The sequence below is a fragment of the Mustela nigripes genome, chromosome 7 (assembly GCF_022355385.1).
Source record: "Mustela nigripes isolate SB6536 chromosome 7, MUSNIG.SB6536, whole genome shotgun sequence".
NCBI classification, from domain to species: Eukaryota; Metazoa; Chordata; class Mammalia; order Carnivora; family Mustelidae; genus Mustela; species Mustela nigripes.
The window spans coordinates 55,557,435-55,580,567 of NC_081563.1; the positions used below are offsets into that span (position 1 = coordinate 55,557,435).

A 23,133-nucleotide genomic window follows, 5' to 3' on the forward strand; every position below is an offset into this window, starting at 1 on the left:
AATTTTAAAGAATTGAACTATAATCAACAGGATGACTAAAATCAGAGTAAGCTGCATGTATAAAGTTCAGTATTATTTCATGAAGCTGGTTCAGTAGCATATGTGTATGTTGGGTTATATTATAGAATGTATTTCTCACTGTGAGTTTCGGTCATTGGTATGGCAGAAAAACATGGGCTGTGTGGCAAGACAGACTTGGCCTCAAATACCTATCTCACTGGTTTCTTATATGGAAAAAAGTGTGGTACTGTGCCTATAGCATAATATGCACTCAAAGCAGGGTCCCTTCTTTCTTGCCTCTGTCCACAGGCTTCCTCCTCCTCTTCCCCAGGTGGACTTGTGCTTATGAAACCATAAAGTAAAACAGCACTGACATTAGCAAAGTGTCTTCAAACAAACAGATATCACTGTTTTCTGTATTATATATTCATCCAAGTGATGTGAGTCCTGAAGCAGGGAAGATCAATTATATTTAACAAATAGTTTCTCATGTCTTCCTCACAGCTAAGAAATTATTCTGATCTCTTCTTAAAATAGCAGATACTTGGTTAGAACTATTGATTATTCTCAGTTTGGTTACCATGGCAGAATGACACACTATGCATTAAAAAGGGAAGTGTGAGGACAGTGGGCCACTCTGGCACGCTGAGCACTTGGGCTGAGTGCCCAGATGCCACCTGACCAGGTGTGCCAAGGCCACAGGCTCCTGTCACAGGTGAAGGAGGGGGAATGGGGAGATACATGCATTAATTCATGCTGATACCACTATTCCACAGAGCCCCCATTACCGCAGGAGCAGATCCTTTGTTTTATTTTCTCCACGTTCCATGCTTTTATTTGGTTTTGCTCGCCTTAACTCCGTATTTACTGTGAGTCCTAGGGAGAAGGGAAAAAAAAAACAAAACAAAATGTTTGGTTTTGCTGATGGTACTGAACAAAACAAGAGACTGATTATCCTCTTGCCCTCCCTCCCCTCTTCTTTCCTTTCTTTTCCTCTTCCTCCTCCTCCCTTTCCTCTTTCCTTTTCTTCTTCTTTAATAAAATATCTATCTTGGCGCTTGAACTTAGTGAAACTGCTGAGTTAGTCAAGGCAGTAAATTGAACGGGTCCCTTTTACCTCTAGAAAATAGGAAAGCATCCTTCTGCCATTGAGATGGCACCCTTGGCAGGATCAAGTGCTACTGTTCACAGGAAGGCAGGAAAGTACATTATCACTTCAGGGCTGTCATTACCAGAGGGTTTCACTGTGAACTATAGCATTCAGGGAAAGCGGGCAGGAGGGAAAAGGGGAGGACAGATGAGCAGAAAGGGAAGGAAATGAAAAGCAAGATTTTGTTTGTTTGTGAGGCTGACCAAAATGGTGATTGATATTGATACTAGAGGATTTCAACTCGAAAGCAAAACATCAAACAGCTTTCATTTAAAAGATGATTAAGACAATCACCTTCCTCTTTTATCCTGTAGGTACATATATGGACAAACACAGGCTCAGCCACACCCATGGCTTCAACTGATCAAACCTTCCAAGACAAGATCTTCTGTTTAATTATAAACCTCAAGATGTATATTTTAGTACCAGGGAAATCTCAAAGAGATCAATTCATTTTATTTTTTCTTGCTGTTTATAGAAAAAAAAAAAAACACAGTTTAAGATTTTTTTTTCCCTCTTTGGTATAAAATTTAAAATTTATCTTAATAAATCACTTATGTTAATATCTCAACTTACAGCAATCAAATGGCTAAAGATATGAGAGTGCTTTAAATTTTTAAATTTAGTTCGTAATACAGTTGCCCTAAGTAATGTTATCACCATTTTAGAGAAATTTTGCTGAAGGCAAAGGAGGAAAGTTCATCATCTTGGGTTTTGCTTCCTTCATTCCTTTATACCCAGGTTGCTTAGCACAGACACTGAGCTCTTACCCGAGAGCAATTATAATAATTTTTGTCTGTTTCTTCGAAGTCTGTTTTCTGTCTGGATTCTGTTGTGTAGCATATCAGATAAGCAGATCCCTAATGAGTTCACAGTCAGCTGGTTAGTTCCTGGATGTGTAGCAGGCCCTGTAAATCGAGTTATGGGTAGCAGGTTACTCCCTCCATCCTGCCTACACTAAGGTTTCTAATTTTATTGCAGAACAATTCACCTTTAGCAACAGAGAAATCATCATCATTATTTTTTTAAAACAACAGTGGTAAGCAAGGTGCTGTAGAAAAAGCAAACAGTATGGGATAGCTATTATTATATGGAAGAGCTACTCTTCCCTACAGGACCATCTGTTTTCCCAATAAAAAAATACAGTGCTTCCCTGAGTTATTTTTTAAAGGGCTTAAGCAGTCATTCAGATAATCAGACTTCATTGCTGTGAAATTTCATCAAAGTGTACTCAATCCTTGAACTCATATCTGGGTCCATTTTGCCAATCAGATAAAACTTCGTAGGCTTTTTCCTAGAGGCATGAGGGTTAACTTGATCTTATTGCATTGCAAAAGATTTTGTGCTACAAACCATTTTTCATAAAAGCTATTTGTTGTGTTAGGAGAACTCCAGACAGGCTCTTTTTTAGAATAGATTTGGGGGTGGGGGATGACTTGCTTTCCCTTGTCACTTAGGGTGCAATGAAAATTCTTAGAAATTTTTACAAGTTACCAGCAGACTGCATGAAGAGACAAAAATGATATGGGGGAAATTAGCATCTTAGTAAGTAAAAATGTTATTTTTCTTGAACAGACCAACAATTATTTAAAAGAAAAAAAAAGGAAAAAGGAAAAAGGAAACAACCCTAAGGAAATCCGTACTTTGGAAGCACTGAATTCATTTGTCTGAAGAGTGTCACTTTTTCTTTTCTCTCCCCTTCCCTTCTCTTCCTTTCCCCTTTCCCTTTCCCTTTCCTTTCTTTTCTCTTCTTTTCTTTTCCCCTTTCCTTTCCTATTCTCTTCTCTTCCTTTCCTCTCCTTTCTTTTCTGGACTTAGAGGTTGAAGCCACCTAACTCCTTTTTTTTTCCTTTGAAAGGTCAGCTACCCAAGTCATGCCCACTCACATCCACTCCAGCACAAACAGCCTTTGCATCAAAAAAGCACTAGGTGGTGCCCATTTTCTTTGCCGGTGAAAGAGCTGAATTTCCCCAAGGGAGTCACTCAGGGGAAGTTGATCAGCCCCCAGCCCCACACAGTGCGGTCCCCTCCTCTGACAGATGACCAGGAGCATGGTGTCCTGTTCAGTCATTTCCCTAAAGTATCCTGGGGATTGCCAGTTTTAAGACAGAGTTTTGGGTTTTGGAAGTCAGTAGTTTTAAATGCGAAGTTAAGAGTGGAGGGTTGGTAGTGGCAAAAAGCTTTGAATATTCTCTTTGAAAAGAAAAGATAAGAGGAATAAAGGCTGTAACCCTGCCATCTGTGTCTCTAAAAAGTCCTGGTTCTCTCTCTTTGCCAAAGCTTCCCTTCTGCCAGATCATTCAGACAATGCATTCACATGCTAGTTTAATTTTTCCCATTTTTACCCATAATTAAGCTATACAAATAATAAAAGAAAATAAAGATTAATCTTAAATTTCAAATTGCCTCCTCATGAAGATAATTCTTTGTTAGATCAGTGTGGTGAAACTGAAGATTTTGCATATCTATGTTCACCCCCTTACTATTTGAAGAGGTGGCTGTATGCCACTGAGTTTACTCCCTTAAAAAAAAATCTTATTAGGCACGCTTACCATATTGTTGGTTTGTGAGCAAGGAGAGCAAATAACTGGCTAAGAAGATGTATTCTTCAGGACAATTTTATCCAGGCAATATGTCCATCAGATTTGTTTCAGAATTTAGGAGTATTTTGAAAGTTTTTGTTCTTGTAAAGATCTGGTATCAGCAGTTGGGTGTGATCATTATGTTGCCACAAAATGAAAAGGAGAAAGGAATATATGGGCTTTTTTTTTTTCTTTTAGTTGAAATAAGCAATATGATTGTCAATCTATTACCTATTCTCTGAAATTTGGCTGAATAGCGTTAATTTGCCCAAATGTACTCATTATGCTCTGAAGAGGGCAAGAAAATAGTTTTTTGAGTGTTAAAAAGTGGACTCTTACAGTAAAACCTGAACCCTGTTTCCTAGTTGGTTAACCATATTCCAAAATAAAGGGAAAATAAAGATTGTTTGTAGTTTTAGAAAGTCAAACTAAGAAAAAAGCTTTATTATGAAACTACAAGAATTATTTCTGTGCTCTAGCTGCCCTGTCATATGTCATGACATGTGGCAGGTTGACTGCTCATTAATTCTATTTATATCAGTATGATAATCCACCCCACTGAGTACACATGTGTTAAAATATTCATAAATTATGTTTATTGCGAACAAATATACATTAAATGCCAAAAGAAGACCATTATTTAAAGACAAAACTAGTCAACAATCAAATAAGCATAGCGTTTTTACTGTCAGTCCACCACATTATGTTTTATCAAATTCACATTAATTGCTTCTCCTTCCAGTGCCTCATAGGGAGTGTTTATCTTTTGTTTTTAAACTGTAGAAAAGAAATAGATTTTATAGAAAAGGAATAAACTTGGAAAACAAAAGATGTTATATTACCTGACCAATCATAATATCAACTGGAAGAAACCATCTAAAGAGAAATGTACTTCCGGCCTCCAAATTGTTAAAAAACATGTCATCTGAATCCTAATATAGACTTGAATTGAATTTGAGGGTGTTTCATGAAATTGCAGACCAAATTAAATAAATCAGATAACTTTTTGATAAATGGCTGTAAATAAAAACGAGGGATTTATATATATTTTGGAAATAAATATATAAGGGATGGTTAAGAAAATCTAGAGCACTGGGAATTGAAACCAACAATTAATATAAACTGTAGCACACAGTGTTTTGAAACTTACTACTTCCAAATGAAACCATCTTGAACTATTCTATTTTGAGTGATTTCGGTGAAAAAGTTGAGGTGATTATTCTTTTTACAAGCTGCTTGGGCAGTTACAGACCATAGGGGAAAAGTTTGAATTCCTTGTCAAACTCCAAAGTGGTTTTTGTTAAAATATATTGCCTCACTTACCCAGTTCATCATATTCTAAACTAATGTCATGAAAACATCTAGGATTATTAATTATTAGGACCACACTTCAGGTAAAGCTCAAACAATGGTCATTTGAAAAAGTGAACTGTGTCCTGCTCTAATAGTCTATTTGCAGTACTCCCTAGGAAACTTACACATTTTCAAAACTTTAATTTTACTTAAAGGCACACTTTTATTTCTAGAGAGAAATGACAGATGATAAGTAAGACAAAATAGGAAATTCTGATTTTGTTTCATTGTTATTGTACCCTTCTTTTACAGAGCAGGAAAGGACACAACATGGGTATGAAATACCTTTTCAATTGCCAGTCCTTTGCTACAGGAGCGAAGCCATCATCCTCAGACTGCCTGCTAAGTTCAGGTAAGATTTTCATGTCTTCTTTTTAAAAATATTTTAGCTTTATTGAAGTATAATAATATATAATTGTAAGATATTGGAAGTGTGTATCATGAGGATTTGATATACATATGTGTTGTAGAGGACTTCTACCATCTGCTTAATTAACACATTCGTCCCTTCACTTACTCCTTCCTTCATTTATTCATTTTGTAAGAACGTTTAAGCTCTACCTTCTTAGCAGATTTCAATTATACAATACAGTGTCAACAACTATGTCCCTGTGTTTTAAATTAGATTGTCTGACCTTATTCTTAAAGTTGGAAGTTTGTACATTTTTACAGACCTCTCCGTATTCTCCCCTTCCTGCAGCCCGTGGCAAACACTTTTCATTCTTTGTTTTTTTGAGTTTGAATTTTTTTTTTTTTTTTTGTGGATTCTACATAGAGGGAAGGTATTCTATATAGTGATACCTCACAGAATGTTTTTCTTTCCACTTTCCTTTGGAAGAAAAATTTCTTACACACTGTTTAAAGAAATGTATAGGTACAGAATCTACCTGTAAGTAGATAGGGAAACTACATAAGGAAATAATTCAAAATGTAAAAAAAAAAAAAAAAAAAGCCATATGTATAAAATTGTCTTTCTAATGTTATTTATAATAACAAAGATCAGAAGGTGTTTTAATATCTAACAATAGAAGCATGGTTAGAGAAACCATAACATTAATTTGGTGAAATATTATGCAGCCAATAAAAATTATGGGTATATAGCAGTAGGGGAAATATGTAGTAAAATATTAAGTGAAATAATTCAGTCTGTAAGATCAAAGTATAAAATGATTACAATGATTTTAAGACATGCAAATAATGAAGCAATAAAAGAGGATGGACAAAAATGTGAATCCTCATTGTTAAGGAGTAAAACTGATTTTTTTCCCCTTTTCAAACTTTTATTATGCTGTCTTACTAAGATAATTTAAAATGCATTTTAAAATTTCAAAGAAATTATTTGGAGGAAATCAGTAGTCAGTTTACATTTTTTTTCTTTAGATGTCATAAATAATCACCACAGATTTTTGAGGAGAAAAATTAGACAACTTCTACATCCAAAAATGCTGACTTTGAAACTGGTATCCCAATGTGTGGTTTTCAGCAGTCAAACCTAATTTACTTTTTATTGAATCACAGTGCACATATATTTTATTAGATAAGAATTCCCTTTTTAATTTTATTTTTTTATTTCCCTGCTTATTGTATTCGACTCCAAACCACAGCATTTCCATCTATCAGTTCTCAAAACCCTGGGCAGCCATTTCAGAAAAAAATAAAACAAAATAAAAAAACACAAAACAGCACAAAACCCTCTCATTAAGCTCTCTGCAAAGTTTGGGATATGCACTTTCATGTGAATCTTGGCCTCTGTACAGCACTGCTGCACAATCATTTTCATCTGAGATTTGAACATATTGGAAGAACTATAGCCTTCCTTTCTTTTATCCTGTCATTTCCCCCCCTGGAAGTGACGGGCATATGGCAGGCACCCTCCCTGGATTCTCAAACAACAGGAGGGACCTGATTTCAATTCCTACATCCTGTCATCAGTGACTCTCGGGATATTTTGTTCTTGCAAGGCTAAAGATGTGATTCGAATTTGCCATACGGACAGAGCTTAATGCGATGCCATTTTTACCACTGGAGCCCTCAATCAGTTAATTAAACATGATATAAATCACTGCGTGTATTTGTAAAGTAAGATTAATATGGCAAAGTCAAAGTAAATGAGGAATCCTCTCCATTCTAGGAGTGTGAATCACAGATAGGAAGATTACACTTTCAGAAACTCAATACTTTTGAGCAGGCTTTGTTGGTTTAATCCCTCAGACTGCTTTGTGCAACCTGAAACCTGGAGCTGTCATCTTTAGCCAAAATTTCAGCCATAACTTCCTCCGCTTTCACCCCATTATTGAAATCAGCATTCACAATACTTAACAAAGATCAAGCCTTTCAGCAGACCACAGGGCAGACTCTTACCACCTGGGACACCAGAAACATGTTTAATAAATATTTCATTTTGTTTTAACATGAAGACTTCCCCAGTTTCTCATTTTTTGTCTTTCCTGGGGAGCTAAGGGCTACCCCCAAGCTGCACATTCCATCACTGTGGTCAGTTAGGTTTATAGCCTTAATAAAAGGATTTTCCCCTTTCACGTGCTAAGGAGCCCTGTTAAACCAGAGCAATTACAGAAACACAAGATAGGTGCTCTGCAAAGATCAAAGCTTACCTAGAGACAGCTCTGTAGGAATTTGGAGCTTTCTTTGAAAAGCACTCAGTTTACAAAGTATAGAGGTATTAAACTCCAGGAATTAAAAAAAAAAAAAAAAAGCCTAGTTTCAAATAATGCTAAAAGTCTGACAGTAGTTAATATGGGACCTCCTTCAGCCACTCGGTGTATTACTCCTAATATCTATTCACAGCATATCTATAATAGCTCCAAAGGAACCATTATGCTCAGAAGACATACGCATATGATGGATCCTTAATACCAAATACATTACCTACTCAGTAGGTACATTTTAACCTCAATATCCTAGCTCAGGGGGAAGGGTAAGAAAATGGCCTGTAAATTTCTTTAGGAGGAATAAAAATGCAGTGTGCCAGGGCCTTACGCCTTGTGACTCACTTGGGGGGATCACTAGAGGCTGTACCAGGTGACAGTAGCACTTGCCTTTGGGGCCACCAGACAACTCATCCAACCACAATGGGGTGTTGAGGCACCCAGTCTTAGGCATTATGTTTACCTCTCAAGATTGTTGTCATTCTTCCTGAAAACACACACACACACACACACCCATGCTTGAAGCTTCCATTTTAGAATAAATCCTGAATGGTTTAAACTCAGCCATGTGGCTGTGAGAGCTTTTAGGTGACAAAGGATCTGAGGATTTCTTTCTGGATTCAACTATCTGCAAGCCAAATGATTTCTTTTGTTTGCAGCATCTTAATACAAAGGAGCAGTATAAGTGGGCTCAGCCTGGGATTTTTGAATTCTGTGCTTCCATTTAAGAAAAAGAGTTATTTAAGAAGTTATTGCCAGGAACACTTTGGTATCAATTTAGAGAACACTGGCGTTTTTGATGTCCAGTAGTCTTGACTTTGAAAAATGCAGAGAAATGCAAAACCCTCATTTTACATCAGCATATCCATTTTTAAGAAAACATCTTAATGGCGATAAAATTAGGAGCAGGTGTTTACTGACTGCTTGTTCCATGACAAATAGGTCACATGGAATATCTTATTTAATCTTTGTGACAATCCTGTGAAGTAGGTTCTTTTACTATATTTACTTTATAGGCGAGGAAACTGTGGCACAGAATGGCTGAATAATTTGCCAAAGATCACACAGTTGATAAAAAGTGAGGTTGTGATTCTAATACAGGGTATACATATCTGGAAGGGTATACATATCTGGAAGCCAAGCTTTCGCAGCCTGCGACTATCTGATTTGATGTTTGTTTTGTGCTGTGACCTAAATTTTGTATTTTATAGTTTCTTTTTATTTAGTAGTAACTCTCAGGAGTTGAAATGAAAGTTAACAACTTTGTTTTGTTTGTTTGTTTGTTTTCCCAGAGATTGACATTCTTGCATTTAATTTTGGTGTTAAACAGTAATGAAACTTTAAGTTTTATGTTTCTTATAATTTATTTTGGGAAATGTCATACACCAAAAATAAACAGAGAGTTTCATGATAGTAAGCAATTTTTTTTTTTGTCTTGGAATTACCATTTCCTAATTCACCTAAGAAAATATCATTATTATTATTTTTTTAAGATTTTATTAATTTATTTGACAGAGAGAGAGAGAGATCACAAGTAGGCAGAAAGGCAGGCGGGGTGGGGGGAGCAGGCTCTCTGCCAAGCAGAGAGCCCGATGTGGGCTTGATCCCAGGACCCTGAGATCATGACCTGAGCCAAAGGCAGCGGCTTAACCCACTGAGCCACCCAGCGCCCCAGAAAATATCATTATTGAAAGGAGAAATATTCAGTTATCTTGTTTGTCTTTCCTTATTTATTTATTTATCCTTTTCTTTGACTAGCTCAAGATTCTGATATTCTATCAAATGGTGAAGAATATTGTTCCAGATTTTTGGAAGTATTACATGTCAATGTTAGTCAGATAGGCCTGACATAGGATCTTAGAATCACTAATATTTGGGCTTATAATCTTGGGTACCTAGTTAAATTTTATTAGGGTCAGATTACCATCGGTAAATGAGAAAAATAAGGCCAGTCATACACTGTTATTATGAGAACTATAAAAATAAATATAAAACGCACAGGTGTGACTTATGATGGTTCAAGAAATGTTACCTCTCTCCTCTTCAGTGTATTGATAATAGATCTGGTTGGAAATATTCCCTGTTCTCCCTTAGATAGGCTTTGGAAATCCTGCTTTCGCAGTCTGGCCCTTTACTGGAAAAGAATTCTGAGGCCCCGATCAAGCTTGAGTGTCTGTATCCTCAGGGAGCCCTTTTACTACCCCTGCCAGGCCTGAAACTGAATACAGGGGAACTTACTCTTCTTGTCAGGGCTTAGCTTGATGTTTGGATATCAAAGGGATCCTTGAAATAGGAGGAAAAGGCATGATTTCAGTTTTTAGATTATTAATATTGTGGATTTTAAGAATTTTCTAGCTATCTTTTATGGACTGTCAGATCTCATTTGAACAAATATATCCACCCACTCCTAGGCAACAACATATGTCATCTTGCCCTTTAAGACCTTGTCACCCACTGCTCCAAGATAGACCACGTCCTCTTGAAGCTATAGAGACCTGCCTGTGTGTTTGAACAGCCTCTAGCTTCTTGCTGATATGTAATAAATATTAATAATTATTCAATCAATCAATCTGCCACCTTTCATAAGCTTGAGATTTCTTTCATAGTATAAAAACACAGTTGACATTTTATCAAAATTCAAGAATTTTTGAATGAGTCATTTTTATATTTGATCTGAATGTGTAGGTCTATAGAAACCTATATGCATACCAATATCCTCTTAAAATGGACTGTTAATGTAAAAAATGTTTATTCTGCCTCTTGATATCTCCCTGGTCTTTGCTTTCTTCACTTTCTATAATCTTTCTTTGTCTACATGTAATACTCTCATTGTCCTTGTAAACATTCAGTGTGCAGCATGACTGTAAGATCAAGCCTCTTTCAAAAATATCATTTTAGGGAAGTGTGAATAGTTGGCCATTACTGAATACTGCATTACAATAATTCTGCTATTGTTTCCCACTTGAAGGCTCGCTTACTCTACTAGAGTCTGCATACATAGAAACACTCGGTCTTTAGTCAAAACATTTGCTATCCTTCTTGGGTTGCCAGGTTTATCAAATACATAGAGTTTCAGGTAAACCATGAATGATTTTTAGTGTAAGTACGTCTCATACAATATTTGGGGCATGCTTATGCTAAACTATTACTCATGGTTTATCAAAATCCAATTTAATTGGACTTCCTAGAATTTATCTGACAACTCTATTTCTTCTACCTCTTCATTGAATAAAATAACAAACTCAGTGCTGCTTTTGTCAACTCTTGCAGGATTCATTGACATGCCATGTGGTGGTGGTGGAAGGGGACTCTGCCTTTGCACAAGGAGGACTCCGAACCAAAGGTTAAGGACCAAGTCAGAAGAGATGGTTTTGGTATTCTAGAATGGCTAAAAATAACAAACAGATATCAAGCCACAGTTTGTAACTCAATTTCATGACTTGCTTTACTCATTTTTCTTAAAGGCAAAAATGAAAATGATTTAATCGAAATAGTACAAAAAAACAGATTGCCTCATGTTATTTACTCATTATTCATTTTTTCATCCACTCAACAAATACTTATGGAAGTACTCCTATGTGTCAGGAACTCTGTGGCAGTTACAACCGTATTTGTATATTTATGTTATACTTTTATTCTGGTTCAAGGGTATTGTGTGTACCAGATTTTAATGGTGGTAATTTTGTATAGCAATGACTGTAGATGCCTAAGTCATGCTTCTTGCTATCTAATCGAACATCAGTGATAAACATTAAGAGTACTTACGATAATTAAGACATATTTTAATGGAAGTCTTTTGGTTATACCTTTAAAAAACAGCTGTATACTTAAAAGACTATATTATATAAGTACCTCTATTTTTATACCTATAGCTGTATCTTTGAAAAGAACCTGTAACCCCATAGCACTAAGTTAAATTATAATTCATGCTGTAGTTTTATAAACCAGAGGTCAAAATATTGTTCAGGCACATTTGCTTCATCTGTCAGACATGAAAATGACTCCTATCAATTGTCCTTCTTAATTTTTAAGTCATTTTTACCCATTTTGAGGTTACGTGTGTTTGATTGGATTCAGTCAAAATGGCTATGCAGTTTTTACTATGCCTTGTAATTTTTTTCATTACAATAAAAAGCCCTTTAAATCACTGCTACTTAGACTTATATTGAAAATACTTGTGATACTTTTATATACAGTGAGTTTAATGCCAGGATATGAAAGCAAATTGATTGTAGGTAATTCTGTGCTTGAGCACCCCAGAGTAAAAAGAATTACACTAGTAACCCTGGGGACCTCCTGCTTTCAGAAAGGCTGTCTGTGCACTCAGACATCCACTGGCAGGTGAAAAAAGAAGGGATTGCTTAATTCTGATCTGAAATTGTATAAACACATTTTAATTCAGAGGAATAATTTTTGAAGGGAAAAAAAGCACCTCAAGAGACATTTATGTTTAATGTTTTTAATTTAGTAAAATGAGCTGCAAGGAAAGTATGTCATCTTTGCAATAAGCATTTGAACATCTTCTTACAGTGACTTAAATGCAGACAACTTGCCATCTGGAGGGTGTGTCAGGTGTGGAGAGGCTTGGCTGGATCAACTATAAAACCATCATGGACTTTTTACCTCTGACACCCTGGTCAGAGTGAGAAGTACTTGGGGCTTTTAACTGAGTCTCTAATGACACATACCTCAGTCAGCTTGAGGAACAGCTGACATGTCTTAGGAATCAACTTAGAGTGTCGTGCAAGCGTTAGAGAGAAGGAATTAATATTTGGGGGAGGAGTCCTTGGTTGTATTATGGTCCTTGACTAGTCAGTCTTGATTCTTCTTTCCTTGATCTTCAAGGTAAAATGTGCTAGTAACCAAGGAGTTCCTGGCTTTTCAGTGAAAGCAAAACCCAGGTGTGTTAGTTTTGATTTTAGCAGGCAGACTAGCTGCATATACTTATGCATTTCCCTTCCCAGGCTTTGCTGGGTCAGATATCAAGCGAGGGGATGAAAGTGGGAAATGAAGAGAGAGAGTGTGTTTGTTGATGTCGGCCATTAATACTTTGAGGGGCCAAAGACTAACGGGCCTGGAGTCAATATGGTTCTAAATGAAAGTCAGGCCCCTCATATGCAAGCACATTTCTATCAAGTTATGGTCTTCAACAACTTCTAGAGAGAACTTCATAACAATGGCTACAGTTACTCATTGGGACCACAGCCTCTTACCACCAGTTTCCTTGACTAGAGAGCTTCATCCAAGACCTTATCTCTGGGTCGTTATACTTGCCTGGGCACAGCTCCCCCATGTGTGTCATTCATATCAGATTATGATGACCAGTTTCTGTTTAGAGAGGTAGTTCCTACAGAAGGGTGTAAGAATGCACTGCTGTCCACCTTCTAAATTCAGCTCTGTCATTAATTAGCTGTACAATCTTAGGCGAATTATATAACCTTTCTGTGCCTCAGCTTCTTCATTTTTAGGATGGGAAGGATTGAGTCAATACTTAGAAAGTCCTTGGTTTCTATCACCATACGCAACTTCCCAAGCAAGCTGTGAGACTTGCATACTGAGGCTGTGTGTTATTTGGCAGTTACATGTACTTAGAAAATAAAAGTGTATAAACGTGTATAGGCAACAAGAGCATTTTTCATGTGTGTTTGTTAGACTGATTGACTCTGACCGACAGCAAAGACCCAGGATCACTTAAAATCCTTTAGATAAATATGATGTGTAAAGGTTGTTCTAAGGTGAGTTCACAGGGATCATCTGGGGCAATGTTCTCATTTTACAGATAACTATAGCCCAGAAAAGAGGGTTTTACATATAGTGTCTTATTAGCCCCAGACTGTACAGGTCTGTGAATCGCCAGGTTTACACACTTCACCGCACTCACCATAGTACATACCTTCCCTAGTGTCCATAACCCAAGAGAAGTGAGTTTTATAGCCAAGTATTGGCAGCACCAGGACTAACTTCCATGGTTCTTGTCATCAAGTATGTGCCCATTTCATGCTAACTTCCATTCTTTTTTACAAAGCAGATTTGATCTCATCATTATTAGGAGGCCATTTTATTTTCTATCTAAAAAATTTCCTCTTGTAAGTTTCCTGAAACATTCTCCAGATTATCCATCTGTGTATCCTGAAAACTGTTTGCCAAAACGGTAGGGCTCAATGCCAACACACAGTCCCTTCCAAAAGATAATGCCAACCATCACACCACTGGTTAGTTACAACAAGCTTTGCCAACGTTTCTAGAAGAGGATTGTCAAAATGTTTTACTTATGTGCTAAACTTTACATTTTTAATATTCACCATTCACAACATCTAGTCTTCCACTGGTCAAGGATGGTCACTTTGTCTCAAAAACACCTTGTGAGTTCCTATCATTATAGCTAACATTATGTGTTCATGTTGTGTCTTTCACCCACAGTAGTGTTTCTGCTCCTAACCCATCTTACAAGGTGCTGCTCTGTTCCACTTCTCCTATGGAGCCTTTATTAAATATCCCAGCTTATAGCTAGTTACCCGGTACAGGTAAGGGCTAATGCGACTCTGTTTTGATAAATGGGAGCCAGTATATATCTGTGGTATTTCACTTCCTTTTATGACTCTTGCTCAATTTAGACCTCTCCTCTTTTAGGTCAGAACTGCATATACTTCTACATGCAGTCTGGCCATCTGCACTATGAACTAATGCAACTTCTTGTTGTCTGGTCTTCGTGAGAGTGCATTATATAGATTACAGTTCATTTAGAATGCAGCTGCCGGGGTCATGACTCACACAGAGATTAATCATTACGCCTGGGTTAGCTTCATTACTTTGACTACCCATTACATCTTGCCGAGATTATAAAATGTTGCTTTTAACTTACAAGGCCTACTCTAGCATCCACTTACCTCCAAGACATGCATACATTTATGCTGGCGTTTTTTTTTTTTTTTTGGTATTATCAGGTCACTGAAAATTGCTAGCATTTCCCATAAGCTTTGACTTCAGAAATTAAGTCCTGTTGAAGCTTTCTGACATTAGATTGAGTAGCATATCTAGAAAAGAAAGTATATATTTTATTATAAATAATATAAAAATGTACAGGGCACATATAAAGGACTGGGATGAAAATTTTAATAAAATCACCAAGAATTTTTTTTACTTCCTTTTAAAATAATAATGTCATCTCAAAAAAGATATAAATATTGTCCTGCAATTAGAGTTGCTAATGAAAATACTGCCACACTGGTGTGAGCCATCTGTATTTTCTGTGGCACTCTTCCCTTCCTTTCATCATGTGATTAAGCACAAGCCTGGAAAAAGAGAAGGATTCTAAAGAGAAATAGTACTACTACTTCTCCCTAGTACACAGTGAGCGTTAAGTAGAAAAATTAAGGAAGGAGATAGTTACAAGAACTGCTACGTAAACTCAGCTAACAGAAATGGAAAACCACAGAGATGGACTCAATTTTCCAAAGTCGATATCCATGTACGGTCTTCCCAGAAATGAAAAGAAAAAAATGTTAATGTGATAAAATACTTGAAGGAGAATTATGAGTGTGCCCAATAGTCTTCCTCAGTTGTATCCCTGACAATTGTATTTTAAGGAAGTTAAAATTAAATCTTAAAATATATGTGACATCTGTGTGGACCTGAAGGGGAAACAGAAAATGGAAGGTGTTGTGAATGGTTATATTTAAGAACAAAAGTCGTATATTCAAGTTTCAATCATTTTATGAAAATTTAAATGCCCTTTTTTCTTAGTGGGAACTTAAATATGCCTATCATTCTTGATGTAGGTAATGGGGATGAACTTGTTTCTGATAGCTCTAAAAAATTTGACAAAGTCAGGCAGCTGGGTGTCTCAGTGGTTAAATGTCTGCTTTCGACTCAGGTCATGATCACAGGGTTCTGAGGTCGAGTCCCACATGAGGCTCCCTGTACTTCTGCCTCTGCCTCTGCCTCTCTCTCTCTGTGTGTGTCTCTCATGAATAAATAAATAAAATCTTTAAAAAATTTGATGAAGTCTTCATAAAACATGGCTAGCAAGCAAATATGGAATTGCTAATAATAACAAATATATAGAGAGGATTTATTCTGTGCCAGGTACTATTTTAAGCACTTTATATATAGTAACTTATTTAATCCTCACCTACCTCTGTGAGGTTGGCATTATTATTATTTTCATTTTAAAGATGAATTTGAGGCTCAGAGAGGTTAAGAAACTTGGCCAGTTAGATAGTAAGCGGGTACCAGCATTCAAACTCAGCTGATCTGGCTCCTGAATTCATGTTTAAAATGACTATGATATACTACTCATTGGAGTCAGTGTAGGGAGACATTGTTCAAATTATCTAAGACCTGTATTATAGAAAGAGAAATTTGAAGGCAGAGAGAAACAGAGACAATAAATTTGATGATCTATTGCTTAGGATCTAGGTTCAAATTTATTCTGTAGAGAAACAAAGCCCATCTCATAGTCGAGAATGAATTTGTGATAGTAGGTAAATGCCAGGTGATTTAATTAGATGGAGAATGGAGGGCTTTTGGAGCAGGAAGCCAGGTACATCATTTAGGAGATAGTCTGAGAACATTTCTGTAACTTCTTCCATATACCTCCCATTCCTGAATCTAAACATTTGTGTCAAGGAATATTATAATTATTTGAACTAGAACACATAAAATTAGCATTTGTTTAAGTGGGTAAAGTAAGTCTTGACTATTTAAACAAGCAGAATTTGTAACAGTTGACCAAGGGCCAACCACACACATACACACGTACACACACACACACAAGAAGCAAAGACAAAGCAAAAAATCATGCAATTTCTTATCCTAGCTCTGGAATTAATGGTTCCATGGATTCAGTAATATCAGACTTTTTTTCATAGTTTCTTGGAAACATTAAGAACTATATGCATCAGTGCCTTAAAATCTACAAAATAATCATTCACAATTTGTAATTATTCTTAGAAAAGCCAATGCATTTACTTACTAGTATGAAGTGTCTTCCTGTGTTGTTCTCTTCTGTACCCTTTGATTATAATTTCCTTTGGATAAAGGCATTTACTTTTTATTCTTTCACCAGGCCTTGGAAAGAGCTTTTTACTTAGGAGAACTTCAGTATATGTTGACATACTAAATGTAAAAACTGGGGTTTGGTCTAGTTTACCAAACATGCATAGGGTGCTTATTGCCTTATGCTAGGTGCAGGGACATGAAATGACATAGATTTGCTTCTGAGGCCCGAGTCTTGTTGAGTTCCCTGTAAAGTATTTATTCGTTGGGATCATTGGTTTAGGGTGTGCCAGTCATCCTGAAGATTTCCTCTCCAGTGTTATATTCCTGCTGGAATCAGTTTGGATGTCTACCCTTAGCGACTAAATCCTCTGTGAGCTGGTGAAAACTTATCTGCCATCCATTGCTTGGGGACATGGAAAGTGCCATTTTGAAAAAGAAAATTTATGAACAAAAAAACCAGCCTTTTAAAAAACACAGAACAAAATAAAATATCACAACATCTTAGAATAATTTTTTATTAATTTATAAAAATTCATGTTAAAATGAGTTCTTGGTATTAATCTTTCTTTCCAATGAAGGGAAATTACCTTAGTAAAGCATGCTACAGCATTGCTGGTATACTGGCTGAGTCATTTGTGTTGTTCTGCCAAATGGAAAACAGAGCTAAGAGCTCTTATTCTTACTTTTTGTGTTCCTGGTTCATATCCCAAATGGAACATATTTGGTCTAATAAGCAACTTAAGCATTTTTATTTTCTGTTGTGTTTTGTAACATTCCTATCCCATTTCTAACAAAACAAAACAAAACAAAGCAAAACCTACTGGAAATTTGACTTGAACATATTTTCCATGACAGGGTTTATAACTCTCATTACTCTGTAGTGGGGAAATATTATATCAATAATGCAGTTAAATAAAAGGCCCAATACAAGTCAGTAATGTGCTGGGGCAGAGTTCTTCATGGTTTAACCCAGAGGTTGACAAAGTACAGCCCCAGAGTGAAATATGGCCTGTCATATGTTTTGTAAATAAAGTTTTCTTGGGCCCAAGCTACAGACATTCAATTACATATTGTCTACTTAACATATTAGAGTACAGTTACAATGACAGAGTTGAGTGGATACAAAAGAGATAATATAGTTCACAAAGGCTAAAATATTTGCTACCTGGTCCTTTATAGAAAAAGAAAATCTGCCCAGCCTGCTCTAAGCTATTTGCCAAATATGTATAATAGATGTGTTCTTGTGGGGCAGGGGAAGCAACTTTAAAATTGTAATTAACAGTCTTTTACCTATTTTTGAATAACTGTACATAAAGTAAAATAAAAGTTAAAACTTTAAAAAAGAACTGATTTACTGATCTATGATCTAGACATTAGAATATCATTCAGATTCATGCAATAGACACAAGTTGAACAATTTTAATTTGGAAGTAATAGATTAACATATGGAACTAGAAAGATGGTTAGAAAAGATGAAGAGATGAGTCATTTTAAATAGGAAGAAGAGTAAGCAAAGACATGAAGATAGGAAAGCATATAAAGTAGGGTATGGAATGCCATATTTTAGAAAGAAGCTGTTTATTTTGATGGAATGTATTTATCTTGAATTTTTAAAAAAAATAAATGTAAGAACTAAAGATTGTGTAGTGGGTTTAGAAGGAATAGAAGATTATGGTTCTTGCCATGGAAAAGCTTAAACCTGAATTATAGATTCAAAAGTAAAGTCCATGATAATTTTTTTTAAAAAAGGAAAATAGGGGCACCTGGGTAGCTCAGTGCGTTAAAGCCTCTGCCTTCGGCTCAGGGTCCTGAGATCGAGCCCTGCATCAGGCTCTCTGCTCAGCGGGAACCTGCTTCCCCTCACCCTGCCTGTCTCTCTGCCTGCTTGTGATCTCTATCAAATAAATAAATTTAAAAAAAATCGGGGAGGGGGTTTGGGAGAAGGGGGTGGGATTATGGACATTGGGGAGGGTATGTGCTTTGGTGAGTGCTGTGAAGTGTGTAAACCTGGTGATTCACAGACCTGTACCCCTGGGGATAAAAATATATGTTTATAAAAAATAAAAAATTAAAAAAAAAATCTTTAAAAAAAGTAATATAAGACTTATATATTAAAAACTATAAAAATTGCTGAAAGAAATTAAAAAGGACCTAAATAAATGCAAATACATCCCTGTTTCATGGGTTATAAGACTTAATAAGATGGCAGTAATCTTCAAAATGATCTACAGACACAATCCCTATCAACATCCCAATTGTCATTTTTGGAGAAACTGATGAACTGATCCCAAAATTTATATGGAAACATAAAAGATCCAGAATAGCCAAAAAATTTTTTTTGGAAGACTTATATTTGCAGTTTAGAACTAAATAGCCAAAGATGGGGTTAAAAGAGCCAAAGTTGGAGGACTAATATTCACAATTTAAAAACATACTACAAATCTTATAATAATCAAGACTGTGTGATAAGAATAAACAAGTAGATCAGTGAAACAGAACTAAGAGTGCATAAATAAACATTTATGGTCAATTGATTTTCTACAAGAATGACAAAACAGTTCAATGAGGGAAAAATAGTTTTTTTGTTTTGTTACGTTTTGTTTTAACAAATTGTAATAGGACAACTGGGTTCACATACAAAGGAATGAAGTTGGACCTTAGTCTCACACCATGTATAAGAATTAGTTCAAAATAAACCAAAGCCCTAATTTAACAGCTAAAAATATGAAATTCTTAGGAAAATATAGGTGTAAATGTTTATTACCCTGGATTAGGCCACTGTTTCTTAGATGAAATACCAAAAGCATAAGCAACCAAAGAAAAAAAGTAGATAAATTGCACATCATCAAATTAAAAACTTTTCAAAAGACAGTATCAAGAAAGCGAGACACAACCCACAGAATGGGGGAAAATGTTTGTTAAACATATATCTGATAAGAGTTTAGTATACTGAAAACATAAGAACTCTTATAGCTGAACAATAAGAAGAAAGAAAACCCAATTTAAAAATGAACAAAATATTGAATGGACATTTTCCCAAAGATGTTATGTAAATGTTTAAATAAGTATATCCAAAGATACTCAGTGTGATTGGTCATTAGGGTAATGAAAAATCAAAACCACAATGAACTACTACTTCTACCCACTAGGATAGCTATAAGCAGAAAGATAAACATTAACGTATTTTGGCAAGTATGTAGAGAAATTGGAACCTTCATGCATTGCTGGTGGGAATATAAAGTAGTTCAGCTACTTTGGAAAGCAATTTCATATTTCCTTAGAAAGTAACTATGTTTAAGTTACCTGTAATTCATCAATTCTATTCCTATGTATATGCCAGAAAGAATTAAAACATAGGTTCATAAAGTATCTTCTTTGTGAATGTTGATAGCATTATTCATAATAATCAAAAAATGAGAACAACTCAAATTTCTATCATCTGATGAATGGATAAACAAAATGTGGTATTTCTGTACAGTGGAATATTATTCAGCCATAAAAGACTGAAGTACTGACTTATGCCATAACGTGGGTGAACCTTGAAAACATGCTAAGTAAAAGAAGCCAGACACAAAAGGTGACAGTATTATATGATTGCATCCATATTAAGTCTCCCAAATAGGCAAATTCCTAGAGGCAGAAAGTAATTTTTCAGAGACTAGGAAGAGGACAGATTGAGGAGTGACTGTTCTTAAGTATGGAGATTCTTTATGGAATGATAAAAATGTCCTGGAATTGATAGTGATGATAGTTGTATAATTTTTGTGAATATAGTAAAAACCAAATTGTATGGTGTGTGATTTATATCTCTAAAAAGGCAAAACAAGGGGCTCCTGGGTGGTTCAGTCATTAGGCATCTTCCTTCAGCTCGGGTCATATTCCTAGGGTCCTGGGATCTAGCTCTGCATTGGGCTCCCTGCGTGGTGGAAGCCTGCTTCTCCCTCTCCTACTCCCCCTACTTTTGCTCCTGTTCTCGCTGTCTTTGTCAAATAAATAAATAAAATATTAAGAAAAACCCCACACAAACAAACAAAAAAATGAAACAGAAAAATAAAAGCCTGTGAAACAATTAACTGGGTGAAAATGTGTCTATGGGAAATGGAAGTTTTGACAATAGAAAGTTCCTATGTCCTAAAGAGGCCAGAAAGGTGGAAGGTAAGAGAGCCTTGACTGTATCAGGTTGTAATTTGGGAAAAATGAAACAGCTGCTTAGAAGTAGAGTTGTAGTTAGGTTATGTAGGAGCCTTAAAAATGATTCAGAAAAATGTTATAAAGGGTTGCACACAGAGAAATAGGGAATCACTATAGGTTCAATAAGTTGAAAGTAGAAAAAAGAGAATCTACAAAATGTCAGAAATGAAAATAAAATTACAGTGCAAAAGTGACAGAACCTCTTTAAATGGAATAAGGCCAATCTAAGTAAGTTAAATACATTTTACAATTTTGTACATAGGTATGTATATGTGTGTGTGTGTATATACATATAAGATATATATATATGACGTGTGATATATATATATATATATATATATATATATATGTGATCCCATATAATAATATGATAATGCACTAAATTCAGTCATGTTACCTCTTGTTTGAATTAGGAACATAAACTGTTTTTCTGCCTATTCAAAAGCTAGTCAAAAAAATTTTTTTTAAATCACAGATGATGAAGTTCACTGCAAAAAAAATGATTAAAATCCTTTAGTTTGTTGATTTTATCATATTTAATGTTTGCTGTGACAATCTGGTGTATCTGTATAATGAGTGAAGTGACTGCTTTATTAATATGCAACACCATGTTTCAACTATATTACCCATTGAATATTATAAAAGGAAGATTTTATCTTGTTTATTAGCTGCCCTCTTGAGAGTCATTACAAAATTATTGCAGGTGTAGGTAGGTCTGCTGATTGAAATCCCTGATAGGGCAAAGTGCTTCCAAATCCATTCCAGTTTTATGGGGTGACAGAAACCCATGGGCAGAACCAAACTTGTAACCTTGAATTTGTGACCAAGAATGCAAGACCTAATCCTCTAGTATTTTTAACTTGAATGCAACAGGAAACATCTTGGGTTTGAGTTTAGTGCCATATATAGCTATAGACCTATCAATGATCTTCCTTGTTTTGGTGGACTTGTCTAATTGGGTGATTTTTAATAGCCTCCAACTCTGTAGAGTCAAACTCTACAGAGCTTCTAGAACTATCTACAGAGAGTGTATGTTTGTCAATACTTGGGTATCCTGTAAGTCACTTTGACCCTGGCTTGATTAGTTGGCATGAATAAAAGCATGTGGGTATCCTTACTCACCTATCTTTATGTATTTATTTGCCAAAGTTTTGGCATAATTTAGATATTAGGGAAGAAATTCTAAAGTGTTTGCAATAGGTTTATATTTCTCAGAGTGATTCATCATAGAGTGGAATTGTCATACTTTTAAGAAAGTTGTGGGGCATATAAAATTCCCATTAACTTTCCATTTATTCTTTGTTCATTAAAGCAACACTTAATAAACTTGTGTCAGTAGTAAGGTACCATTTGGGGTATGTTGTGAAAGGCACAGTCCTGGTCCAGCATTTTGGGGGAAAAATACAGTAGAAATGCAAGAAGAATTTTGTAAATTATGGAAAGATCAGACTGAAAATGTAATTGGTGTTGGTGTGTGTATGTTTTTTGCATTTTTAACATTTTCGGTACTTCAAAGATTTTCTATAGTGAGTACTTATTATTTTTATAATAAGAACAACAGAACAACAGCAGGAATAAAAAAAAACATAAAAAAGATCTATCCTTGAGGGCAGATATAAAAGAGTAGAGCAAGGCCTCTGGAGGGGTTTGAAGGATGATTGAGGACAAGGTTGGTAGGAAAAGTTTTATATCTGGCAGGAGAAATGAGGAAAGACTGTATGGGAAGAAATTTAGGGGTGATCCTCACAACAAGCAAACACCATTTGCCAGCCCCTGGCCCTCCTGTTGCCTGACCCTGCTTCTCTGACATGTCTTCTAGTTGTCTGTAAGTCGCCCTCTCCTGTCTCCTGCTTGTTGAGTCCAGAAGCTTCTACCATGCCTACCCTCATATCTTCAAATGCTTTCCTTTTGTCTGATGAATGAACTTGAATCTCTTTACTTTGCCATCAGAAGACCTCTGGTCATCGGATTCCAATTGTACCACCCAGTATTAATGCTCATTAGACGTCTCCATTAACCTTCCTGCCATACAGGCCCACTCTGCATCTTCTGATGACCCTTTATCATATCCCCCCCCCCAGCTTTAGTGTTTGAAACTTTCTTCCTCACTTTCCAACTGAAACTGCTATATATTGCTCAAAGCTCATTTCACTAGTTCAATTCACAATGCTTCCACACAGGGATTCAGTTT

The 23,133-nt window shown here is 35.9% G+C and overlaps 1 long non-coding RNA gene across 9 annotated transcripts in view; it reads left to right on the top strand.

Moving 5' to 3' along the window:
* LOC132021494 (uncharacterized) overlaps positions 1-11,879 on the top strand; it is a 219,177-nt gene extending 207,298 nt beyond the window's left edge. For all 9 annotated transcript variants that reach the window (XR_009405360.1, XR_009405356.1, XR_009405358.1 and 6 more), the window contains 2 exons: positions 5,338-5,437; positions 11,022-11,879. This is a non-coding gene — a long non-coding RNA (uncharacterized LOC132021494). The remainder of the gene's footprint in view (positions 1-5,337; positions 5,438-11,021) is intronic.
* Positions 11,880-23,133: the final 11,254 nt, after the last annotated feature.